Genomic DNA, 12363 nt, shown 5'->3' on the forward strand with positions numbered 1-12363 from the left:
AGAATTAATTTGGACTTCTGTGTCAAAGTCTGAACACACACTTTGCATTTTTGCAGCATAAACTGGTTGTTTGTTGTTGGTAGATTCTTGCGTTATCACTTTAAACATTTTTTTTTTTTTAATTCACAAGGTATGCCTCAGGACCTCAGTATCTGTCCTTAGCCACATACAGCCTCCCAATGCCATTATAGCTTTTCCCTTCAGCTTCAAAACCAATAGTTGAACTTATCTTTTAATCACATAAATGTCCGCTCGGTTGATTTATTTTTTCTTTCAGTAGCAGTTTGCTTAATTTATGATTTGTCTAGTCCCAGTATCCTTTGAGGGTCATCATGCACCTAATGCTTTTGTAAGCATAATTATCCTAGTGATTGTAAGATGGAACAATCTAATGGTAAGATTTTGGGATTCATGGCTTTTAATAATCACCATGGATTTCAATTGTGTGAAAAATAGTCTTGTCATCATGGTGTAAATTATTTGAATAATAATACTTCACTATGCTAAATAAGTGTTATTTTGGGGAATCTGTTCTTTACATGACCTGCTAAAACCATATTACTTGTACTTTTACTCAATTACATGTATAAGGAAAATACAAAAATACAATTTCATATACACTTAAAAATAAAAAGTGCATATGTCATCATGACTTAAATCTGAAGAATATAAATTTAGTTCACCAAAAAAATGTCAATATGTCAGTTTTCCCACTGTCATTTTCACCTGCATGATTTCACAAAGGAGTAGTTCTGAAGAATGCTCACGCTTTTCCCTACGACCATCATGGCAGTGGATGGGAAACATAAAAAAACATCATATTCCAAGTATTCCGAAGCCATATGAGGCTGTAAGGAACAGATTATAATTTATGTTATCATTCCAAGTCATTCAGACTTTAAAAGGCATAGGTGAGTAGATGACAAAATGACCTTTTTTCTTTCTTTATTTTTGGTGAACTATTCCTTTTAGACAGTCTTTGGACTAGTAATGTGTTTTTATAATAAACATTGTGGTAGATCAATGAATTTCAAGTTTGACAGGTTTCTTTCCAAAGTTCATGCATCAAAAATAGAGAAAATCTACTGTTACTTGTTTTCAAACATCAATTTAAAGAGCTAAAAAGTGTGTAATTTTAACAAAGTACATCTGAATGTGGATACTTTTTACTTTGTCCTAGTATTTCTTGGCTAGTAAGACTTTCAATAAAGTAAAATGTTTGGCATTTGTACTTAAATACAATTTCTCAATTGTTTTACAACTCATCATATACCCACCATTTCAGTTTAACGCAAAAGATCTGATGAATGTTTTCAGTCTAATGACTGACCAAATTTAGTAATATAAATGCATAATTTGCAATTATCTGCTACAGTGTTTTAGATAAGCGCCTGTTTTACACACAATAATCCTGAAAATTAATTTTCAAAGACAAATATTTTATAGAGGTTAGCTCAAAAATCTGATGGGACAAGTGTCCCCTCAGTTTGGGCATGCATCTCTGTCACCTCATTATAATTACTCCCCTGTTGGCTGCAAGTTGCCTGGATGACTAATATCAATACCTCCTCAACTATAAGACATAAAGATCCCCCTAACAAATTACCTAGAAAATTATCAGTCTGCTGTTTTCCATATGAAAGTGAATGGTGACCACATTCATATACAGGTGCATCTCAATAAATTAGAATGTCATGGAAAAGTTCATTTATTTCAGTAATTCAACTCAAATACCAAACTGAGAGACCATTTTGAAGGCTCAGGAAAAAGTGTCATTTAAGTCACTTTATGTAACATTAGACTGGCTTAATGGTGAGATCAGGGACAACTGCATAAACAGCCTCTATGTTAAGACTGACTTCAGAACTACCTTGACTAGCTGTCAACCAAGGAGTAACCAGTCTTATTTTTCCACATACTAGATTAGACCAATCTACTTTTTTTTTTTTTTTATGTAACTGACTTAACATTATGACCAGTCTTGAAACAAATTGGATGACTTGTAAGACTAGTTTAAGCCTTTTAATGCAACCAGCCACAGATCTCTGTGGGGATCTAGCCTTTTGTTGTGCAATTTGAAAAATAAATGTTTAGAAATCTAAAATTTACATCTCATTTCGATCTCATTAAAGCAGAAGATACAACACTCTTATCATTAGACGCATCTAATGTGCTCAAGAAGTTTGCATCACACTGTCTTAAATGCATATAGTTTTCAGCAGTATTTATTAAAAATATAATTGAGAACTTCAAATGGACCTTCGGAGGCTTCGGTGAAAGCAAACAGCATGTTCACACTCATAAGTACTTTATTAAATCACTGCTTAAAAACCATACAGGTGGGTATTTTATTGTAGGAAGGTTTGAACGTTTGTGATGTTAATGCACCTTCTAGCTCTCCATGGGGTGTGCACACTGACCACCGGTAGCAATAAACATTGTGTCTTCCTCTTGTGTGATCTCTGAAGAGATAAATGAATAAAAAGAAAAAAAGTGATAAATAGTATTTTAAATTTGCATTCAGTACACACACACAGTTTGGGCATAATAGGTTCTGCTAAGAATATAACATGCAAGTACAGTTCATTTATTTTTGCTGTATCCCTGTAAAAGTTAATTTGTCAACGATCAGGCATCACAATTGGCCTAATATGAAGCATTCTTTTGAGAAAATGTATTATCTTACCTTGGGAGTACTCTTTCCTTTCTTTTTTCTGAATCCTTCTTTCAGTTTTAGACACCTGCATACTTGCTTTCCATGCATTGTCTACCAGAAGAAGATAGATACATGTAACAATATAGAGTACATACACAATTTCGAGAATTTTGGCAATGGTATATTGGAAGCCCTACCTTTCTGCAGTCTCTGTAACATTCTCTGATTTGGGTTGTTAATCCAGTCTTCCTCACTCTTTTCCCAAATTCGCCATCCAAGGTCACCACATTTATCTTGAGCAGGGCTGGGATTAAGGCATTGGCAATCTTCACACAGTCCAGTCTTTTCACTCGGTTTACCCAGAGAAGCAGCACAGCATTTTGCCAAATGACTTCCTGAAGTCATCTTTGGGGTACCATGGAAGCCCTCAGTAGCACTCTTCATGTAAAAGTTATTCAATTCAGTAGTCTCTTCTCTTTTGCACCTAAAACCGTCTGAAAAAGGCGGCTTCCTATGATCCTTTCCTTTCACATCATATCTACATGATGTGCAGAAGCGAAGTTTATTCTGCAGTGTGGAATGAGAAACCCAATCACACTTCACGGAAGATCCAGCTAACCTCAAACTGCTTTTTGCTTTGCACTTGCAAGTATGAAGTGAACAGTGCTTCTGATCTGAGATGCCAATTGCTGGTCTTTGGTTCTTTGTGTTTTTCCCATTTCTGAGAGGAGGTGGTTCAAGACTAATGGCAAGGGACATCTTTGGTTGCTGCTTCTCTGGAAGGTCAGGATGTTGCCGTACAACAGGTAACTTACTGTAGTAGTATACATTACCAAAGTCAGCCAGCCAGCTTGTTGAGGGACGGTATGGGGAGCGGGACTCAAGGGAGTTAAAGGAGTCATGTTTAGTTGATGCACCAGTTTGTAGATTCTTCTCTGCTGGAATACCAGTGGAAGACTGATTCTGGTTTGATAGAAGATCACTAGATTTAATCTGTGGGCTCAGCGGCTTCTGAGGAGTTAAAAACCCATTCTCAACCATCCACTCACTGGAAGGCACATAAGGCATCAAAGATTCTACTGACCAGATAGAGGCCTCTAGTTGACATGGACGACCATGATATTTAACTGATGCACCAGGTTGTAGATTCTTCCCTTCAGGAACATAATTTGGCTTTGAGATAACATCACTGTGCTCATTCAGTGGGCTCAAAGGTTTCTGAGGAGTTAGAAGACCATTATCTGTCATCCAGTCAGTGGAAGGTACATAAGGTATCAGAGACTCTACTGACCAGATAGAAGCCTCCAGCTGACAAGGCTGGTTATGGTTCTCCATGTCAAATGGCAGCCGCAGAATCTTAAAGTCAATGTTATTGGAGGTGTTGCCATCATCTCTGCTCTTTGCCTGAAAAGGCATCTCTGAGTTTTTCTTTGCTTTGATGCTTTGGGTAATGACAGATCTGCTTGGTTTAGGATAAGTTTTCAAAGTTCTACAAGATGGAGAAGTTCTCACCACAGTAACTTCTGTACAAGCAGGGAGACGATGCTTTCAGTACCTTAACATCTCAGCTTCAACCCTCTGTTCATCCTTCCTAAATGCTAATGACTGGTAAGCGCACAAGACGACATCCCCTGAAGATTGTACAGAACCCAAGCTGCACTGCAAAAGGTCAGTTTCATTATGACTAGCTAGCTCCATGTTATCCTTGTTCTGAAACTTCTTACGCCCAGAAAGCATTTTGTCACATTTAATTTGCATATGTTCAGCTTGAAGGATTTCACTCTTGGGAGCAGCAGACAAATCAGTAGTGTTGATCGCATTAGTGGCATTGTAATTTTGAGTTAGCATGGATGTACCTTCAGGGCAAGTTACTGATTTATTATCCAAGGAGCTGGGTGAAGTTGACACAGGACTGCCAGTACCCCTACCCGATTCAGAACAATTGTGGGATATTGCACGTTCACGTGAGTTTATGCTACGACAAAGGGGTTCAGTTTGCACCTCAGAGCTGACCATCACACGACCAGGGGGCACACAGTTTTGAAAATGTGAGTGGCGGGTCTGATGAGCAATAGTTGGAGCCACATGGGGAGTCATGCGTCTGTAGTCCAACATGTGCAGTTGAGTTTGAGGAATCATGTATCCAGGAACTTCTAAACACTGGAGAGGTAGTAATGATGGCGGCATCATCATGCCATAACCTTAAAAAGAAAGAACAGTTATATTGCTTGTGTGGGTTTCCATTCAAGCTAATCAAGGTCTTCCATTGCAAGCTAATCAAGGTCTCCAAAGTTACTAGGAAATTGCAAGAAGGTTAGTCTGATCAGGGTTTAAGCTAAACCCTGCAGGACAGAGGCCTTCTAGGACCAGATTTAAGGAAGCCTGTTGTAAATCCAAAGGCTGACATTTTGAACATTGCATACATTCCATCCATCTCATCATTACACAAAATGCCACAGGCACTTAAATCATGTGAAGTTTAGCAAGTCTTCATCATAGAAATAGAAAGTTATAGCTTATACTGGACACCTAATAATAGGCCTGAGCAGAAACATTAGGAATTTTCCAGCTTACGATGGATTCCTAAAGATCACACATCATATTATGAAAAGCATGAGGTTCCCTCCATGTTTTCACTTGTTTGAGAGGTTAATGTGGTCAAGACAATCTAGAAAAGATCTAGAAACGTTGAGACATGAAAGAAAAGTGATTGTTAATCAGGTAAAATTAAATTAGAGCACAAAAATAAAATAAAATCCTGAGAAACTGAATTTGAACTCAGTTAATAGTAGAATCAATAATATTTAGCAAAACTAGAGAAGAAAATGATACCTAATCCATTAAAGCCACCATAGGGCACATATGGAGTTGACATGGACCATTGATATGGGAAGAACGGCTGGACAGTGGGAACGTAAAAGGGCTGGTTTCGCTGGAGATGCTCTTCTGGGTGTAATATTCTGGAGGGCAGAGGACCAGGGCGCTGAGGGGCTTGTGCATGCAGTGGTCTATGGAGTACACTTGCAATACCGCCAGTGGGATCTTGGGTTACTATAGCAGCCATATCTTGTGGAGAACAAGCCCAAAAGAAGGTTTTGGTTACTTGGCCAGAAACGTTTTCAAATTAGTCAACCAAAAAGAACATTTGTTTCTGAACTGAAGCAGATTCTCATTTTGGACAAATTTCTTGGCAACTAAAGACAGATGGTAATTAAAACATCAAAAAGACAGATGGTAGTAACTAAAATGGGTTCCTTAAATTATTATAACTCCAAATTAAACAGTATGTGGCTTTATTTTTTCATAGTGCTTACCTTGAAGTTTTCTACACCGAAGGAAAAGCTTTCACAAAACTAAAAAAAGTTAATCCAAAATTTTTCTCAAGTTTATATCAAGAGTGTGTCGTGAACCCAGAGGAAACCACACCCAAGTAATTAGACCTATTAATCAGGATGAGTTAATTAGGATGAAGCATGATCTGATTAGGCAGTCCTGCTGACTTTATTAGAAAGGCTACTGGTTCCAGAAAAGTTGTTTGTTTTACTTCAATCAACCTTTTCATGCACACCAACCACAAACACAGAAAGACGATAGGTTCATTTGAGATGCCAAATGCCTAGCTTTAGACAAGAGTAAACACTTCAGAGGACAGGACTGAAATGAGTACATTTAGTACAGATGAGTACCAATGAGATCAAAGTAGGATATTACTTGAATAATGCTCACGTGCATTGTTTCTAATAAACTGATTGTATCTTAAATTTTCTTGTGTGTATGTTTAAAGATGACTAACCCATACAGACAATGCAGAGTGCTGGGAATGTTCACAAGTATTTTATCCAAATAAAAGACATTTAGGAGTAGCAAAAACGCCAAGAATATGACCACCATATTTAGGGATAGTGGGGTGCAGCCTTATATGAAACTCTAATGACACAGCTAATGATTTGAAACTTTGATTTGATGCCTCAATGCCATCTTGTGGTTGCAGACATCAATTACAAGAATGAAAAGAACAGACGTATATTCTTGTGGAGACCTGACAGGCTAGCTACCTTGAAAGAACAAACTCGGAAGGACAGGACACAGAATACATCTATGTTAGAATTGAGATGTGCTGTGATCTTGTTGCTTAACTGACTGTCCCAGCACATTTTACAGTTTTTCTCAGTCACTTTAGCACATTTCTCAGATCACAATTGAAATTCTCAAAACTGCTTGTTCAACCTCCACACCATCTAGCCACATCATAAAACCAGTTTCTCATTCTTTGAATACATTTCCAAATGCTTTGGTATGTTTATGCAATTAATTATGTACAATTGTCTGTTGTTTCCTACATTATCAATTGTTTATGTCATGTTGATCAAAATATATCATAGCCTACTGGTTCTGTGTTGAAAAGTCTTAACCTAAAACATAGGCATTAGCTCATTGCATAAGTTATCAAATTCAGAATTTTGAATCAGTTGTCATAATCTCTCAAGCATATATTAGACTATTTGTCCTGAATTGATGAATTGCACAGGTAAACTAACGAAGAGTAATGTAAAGCGTTAGATCAACCAATGATCGAACCAGTTGTCTACAATAGCTCAGACAGAGGTGCATCTCATGAATATTCAATTAGCAATATATAGACAGAGCAGAGGACAACATAAGACTGGAACAGACTACACGATTTATGCCCAGATTTTTGCCTCGATTTACAATCTGGACAAGTTGATGCTAGTTGCTGAAAGTAAGAGCCAGTCTGCAGATTTTGACCGATTTCATAGAAAATTGCATAGTGTATGATGGTCACAGACTCAGATTTTGTTTTAGCAAGCTATCAAACATGTTTGATATTATGACCCAATTTAAAACAACATATTGTTTTTATTTGTCACACTTCTCCTGAAAATGAGGCGTATGTGAGTTTGCTCTGTTCAGAATGACTTGAAATTCTGGTAGTGTGTGATGATGATCCAGTTGTTTAGTGTATGATTCCCAGTTTTCCCTCTGTAATCTTTTTTTTACAAAGTCAGCAAGCGTACAGTATGTTGCCTAGTGTTTTAAAATCTGTTCAGATTTTAAAAGTTGTGGTGTATTTCAGCCTTTAGAGTTACAATTTCTGACAATCGAAGAACAATAAGGAAACAAACAGGATCTACAGCAAAGAAGAAGATGTGTAATAAGGATGCATGGTGGAAAGGTAGAGAGGCACAACAGAGGAAGAAGAGGCCAAGGAAGTAGGCATGTTTCCAATTAAATAAGGGCCACTATTGGGACTGCTCCCAGTCATGACCTTATAATGGCCATGGTGGGTTGAAAGGTACAGCTGAATGTTGAGAGAACAACCGTATACTCAGTCAGTGCAGGTATATTGTTACTTGGTGTGTCCTTGTATCTTACACTTTTAACCCTATGATTATTCAGGTAGGGTAAGGATATTAAAATCTTGCCTAAACCATGAAGTACTCACCAACCCGCAGAAGTTCTTCAGGAATGACGTAGAAGACTCCCTTGTGGTTGTTCTTGTTTGAGGCTCAGTTTGTAGTTATAAGTAAAGTCTCACGGGAGGCAACCGTAACTATAAAAATTTTATTGGTTACAATACAAAGCAGTTAATGCAAAAATAAAACAAAAAAATCAGCCATACTACAAGTTCCATAATCACACCCTAAACAGCAATATTGGAGATACTGTTAAGTGCCCCTCAATTGGGTATAAGTGCTCTTCAAGCTTAATGCAGGTGGCATCTGAAGAGTGGTTTACCCCTCAGAACTTTTATACTAATTTTTGGGAAATTCCAATTCAATATCAGTCTATGTGACTCGTGTCTAATTGCCGGATGTCCTTCCGTCTTCTCCTACGCTGCCATCTTCTTTTACCACTCTTCTCCTTCTTTACTGTAGTCTTGTCTGTTTTACCCCCACTTGTGGTTTTAAACCTTCTCTTCACCCCGTGTACCCTCTCAGTAACCTTTGTCGTTAGTTGCAAACATTAAGCTCATGAATTTACTTTTCACACCTTTTTGCTCATTTTATCCTGTGCTACAGTATAAACAAAGGTAGTCATGCACATTTATCTAAGCTCTACATCAATATTATTTAAAGCATTTTAGGTACTTTCTAATTATATAGCATTTTCATATACAAGTAAATATGGCATCTACTTAAAAGCAAGCAAAATAAAATAACATTGAAACAGGTAAATAGCAATATCAATATCCATATCCAAAACAATATATCAACAATGTGCACTGTACTGTAATAATGTATACTTACTGTAATGATTCATATTACAGTAGTCCACTTGTATATTATATTATACAGTAAATATACTTTGTTACATACTGAAACGCATACATAAATACTTACATATAAGTACTACAAACGCATACATATAAATACTTACATTTGAGAGTTAAACTAAAGATTTTGAGAAGATTACAGACTTTTGCAGGTAATCATTGTGTGGTTCTGTTTGCATTGTTTTGAGAAATGCAATGGTTTGCATATGTTAAGGATCATGTACCAAAGTGACTGAGAAAAACTGTAAGTAGTGGTACAGCGCCACTCAATGCACAAATATATAAGCATAACATCCTTGGGCAAACCATTCTAACATTTAATCCTTAAAGGGGTCATATGATGCGATTTCAATTTTTCCTTTCTCTTTGGAGTGTTACAAGCTCTTGGTGCATAAAGAAGATCTGTAAAGTTGCAAAGACTAAAGTCTCAAATCCAAAGAGATATTCTTTATAAAAGTTAAGAGTCAGCCACGCCTACCTAAAACGGCTCGTTCTAACATGCCCCCACATATCTACGTCACTATGTGGGAAGATTTGCATAACGCCGCCCAAATGTTCATGCAAAGAAAGAAGGTGTAACTTTTATTCTCGCTGTAGTATTGTTGTTGTTGCCGCCGCCATGTTGTGAAGGCGCTGTGTGTTTCGTTGTGAAAGCGAAACTACTTTGTTTGGTCTTCCAAAAGAGGACGATATCTGCTTCGTCAACCCTGTAGCTGATCCGTGCTGGTTGCTGAGGAAATACAACAACTTTGCGCTGTGGATCACCGGATCACCGGAGTCCAGCCCGGAAGCGGAGTCCAGCCCGGAGTCGTCACACGGAGTATTTCTGTGCCAAAAATCTTACTTCTGGGAATCGTAAAGCTGTATCTTTCTTTTATAAATATGATATAAGTTATATAACTAAAGACTTTTTGGAGATATGAAGGATGCAGTACTACTCTATAGGTACTCAAGATTAACATGAGATTGGGTGAAACTGTGTGTTATGCCCCCTTTAAAACGTACCACTATCTATGTTCATGCTAGTAGTACTGATTTTTTAGCTACTAGTATCTATTCTATTAGGTACTATATTGGCTACTAGTGCTTGTACTAGTGCCACCTTTTTAAAATAAAATAGCCTACTTATTTATTAGATACTAGTTATTATTTATTAGATACTGATACTCATTAATTAGATACTAGTTATTTATTGCAAGCCGTTACATTTAATCCTTAAAACGTACTAGTATCTTTTGTAATGCTACTAGTAGCCTGCTTAATAACCATTAGAGCTTATTCTTTAGGTCCACGTTTCGATGATTATAGTTGTTTCTAAAATTTGCAGCCATCCATTTGCTTCTGTTTAGCTTTTAAAATATAGCTTTGATTTATTGTTTTTCTTATTTGTACAGTCGATCACACAACATAGTTCTTTCACATTTTAAATGTATTTTCGTGGCATTTAGGTTGAACACTTACACTTTATTTGCATAGCTCAGCACGTTTTTTGGACATTGTTTTGAAGCAACTTTACATAAAACATTACAGTAATAATGTTCTTATGTAGCAGTTATTATTATTATTTACCATTTGTCCGTGAACCCCAGCAAGCCAAAAATGACACTACTGAATGTCAATGTTATAATTATATTTGTAGGCCTAAATATATTAGATTTGAAATTAGATTTGGCAGACAATGTATGAAACAGAAGGATATTGATCGCACTGTATGTCATCGATATAGACGAGAATGTTTTTATTAGCATTATTTCCTTTTATTTATTCATCCTGCGTGCGGGCCGGGCGGAAGAAGCCTGTTCCCGCCCCCTTTGGTGACACGATTGACGTTGGTTTCTCTTCTACCGGTTTTATCGTCGAGCTGCTAGCATGCAGTTAGCTTTCCTGATCGAAGCAACTTCTTAAATTAGGCTTCCGTAGCTCACGCGGTGTCTAAAGGCCTGAATAAGTCACTTCACCGTTGCTTACATAGTCTAAATGTTTTTAGTGCATGGTCGATCTTCTTTGATACATGAATATCGATCTGTTCCGATTGCAGGAAAGTGTTGTTGTTTGTATAAGGGGAACGAGAGCTAACTAGCTAGCTGCGTTATAGCATGACAGATTTGCTCATACATATATATTTAGCTGCATACTGCTATAGCAGTGATCAGTGTGTAATATGCGCTTGACTTTTCTTTAAATACTGAAATTATGATCAGGGTGTTTGTCTTGATGTAGGCACATAAAGCATCTGGCTTCGATCCGGTTAGGACATAGCATTTTTAGCAGACCGCTGTCTGTGAAAAAGCTTCGTCTTTGTGTTGTGGATCCGACAGAAACGCACAGCAGCCGGAGTTCCAAGCAGCACATCGGAGGTAAGGTGACCTCTAACAGGCCTGTTTAACAGCGCCGTGTGCTTATGATCTGGATAACTGCGTCCCTGCTCGGCTCCAGATGCGAGCAACTGTTCACTGAAGCTAAAAATGTTTGCGTATCACAGTGAGATGTTGATCTCTCATTATAGTAGCGTACTCCATACTACAACATGATAATACCGGGGCAAAACACGTTCTTCACTCAAGTAGAAATTAGGATAAGATATTATAATGGGGAACTGTATTTCTTTACGAGTAAATAGTTCTTGCTTCGATGTTTTTCATATATAAAGAGATATGAGGATGTATGGGTGCATGTGGTGACATTACTGATCTGAACTAACGAGCTTTAACCGGAAAAGACTCCTGGCCCGCCAATTTACAAACCGTAATAATAAGAACTGTAACGTTAGTCGGCGCCGGCTGGTTCATGATGTATTGTGCCTTCAGTAGGCTCTAGGCTGCGGCTTGCATTCTCATCATTCCTTCACGTGCTGAGTTGACGTCGATGACTTTGCAACTATGCAACGTTTGAAAAAAATAAAATCAACATATAACAATAAGTAATCCAAAATGTAAATATAAAGTCTTAGTTGAAATTAAAAGCACCAATTAAATAAAAAATAAAGTTATTTTGGCTTATATATATATAAGATGAAATTAAAATGCCAACGACACGTTTCTGAGGACAGTTGGTTCCCTTCAGATATATTTAAATAAAGACATGCGAGCTGCATTTTGACTTGAAACGTGCAGCGCTTATATTTATCTATCCCTTTTGCAATGCTTGATGTTTGATGGGTTGGATTCGTTTTGTGGTCCGCATTGACTCGGGGTGCTTTCACACCTGTAGATTGATTGCTTTGTTCCGAAACAGGGATTCAAATTATTACGATGTATTGTTGTTGTTGTTGTTGTTTTTTTGTAGCTGTCCTTATATTAATTTATCATTTTGAGGAGGAGTCCAGGATTCATCGGGAAAACGCATTTAAAATGCACCTACTAGGAAGAAGAGCAATAAGACGGCATTATAAAATGAAAAAGTGCGCTTTTTT

At 37.4% G+C, this 12363-nt stretch overlaps 1 protein-coding gene and 1 pseudogene across 1 annotated transcript in view; one reads left to right on the forward strand and one right to left on the reverse strand.

Annotated features, from left to right (window-relative positions):
- Positions 1–2291: 2291 nt before the first annotated feature.
- On the reverse strand, positions 2292–6064 carry LOC107674711 (uncharacterized; annotated as a pseudogene).
- Positions 6065–10775: 4711 nt separating this feature from the next.
- kbtbd2 (kelch repeat and BTB (POZ) domain containing 2) overlaps positions 10776–12363 on the forward strand; it is a 39529-nt gene continuing 37941 nt past the window's right edge. Inside the window, exon 1 of the mRNA XM_016468809.1 lies at positions 10776–11308. The gene's annotated coding sequence lies outside the window, so the exon portion shown is untranslated. The remainder of the gene's footprint in view (positions 11309–12363) is intronic.

The sequence above is a fragment of the Sinocyclocheilus anshuiensis genome, unplaced genomic scaffold (assembly GCF_001515605.1).
Source record: "Sinocyclocheilus anshuiensis isolate Anshui unplaced genomic scaffold, SAMN03320099.WGS_v1.1 scaffold890, whole genome shotgun sequence".
Classification (NCBI taxonomy): domain Eukaryota; kingdom Metazoa; phylum Chordata; class Actinopteri; order Cypriniformes; family Cyprinidae; genus Sinocyclocheilus; species Sinocyclocheilus anshuiensis.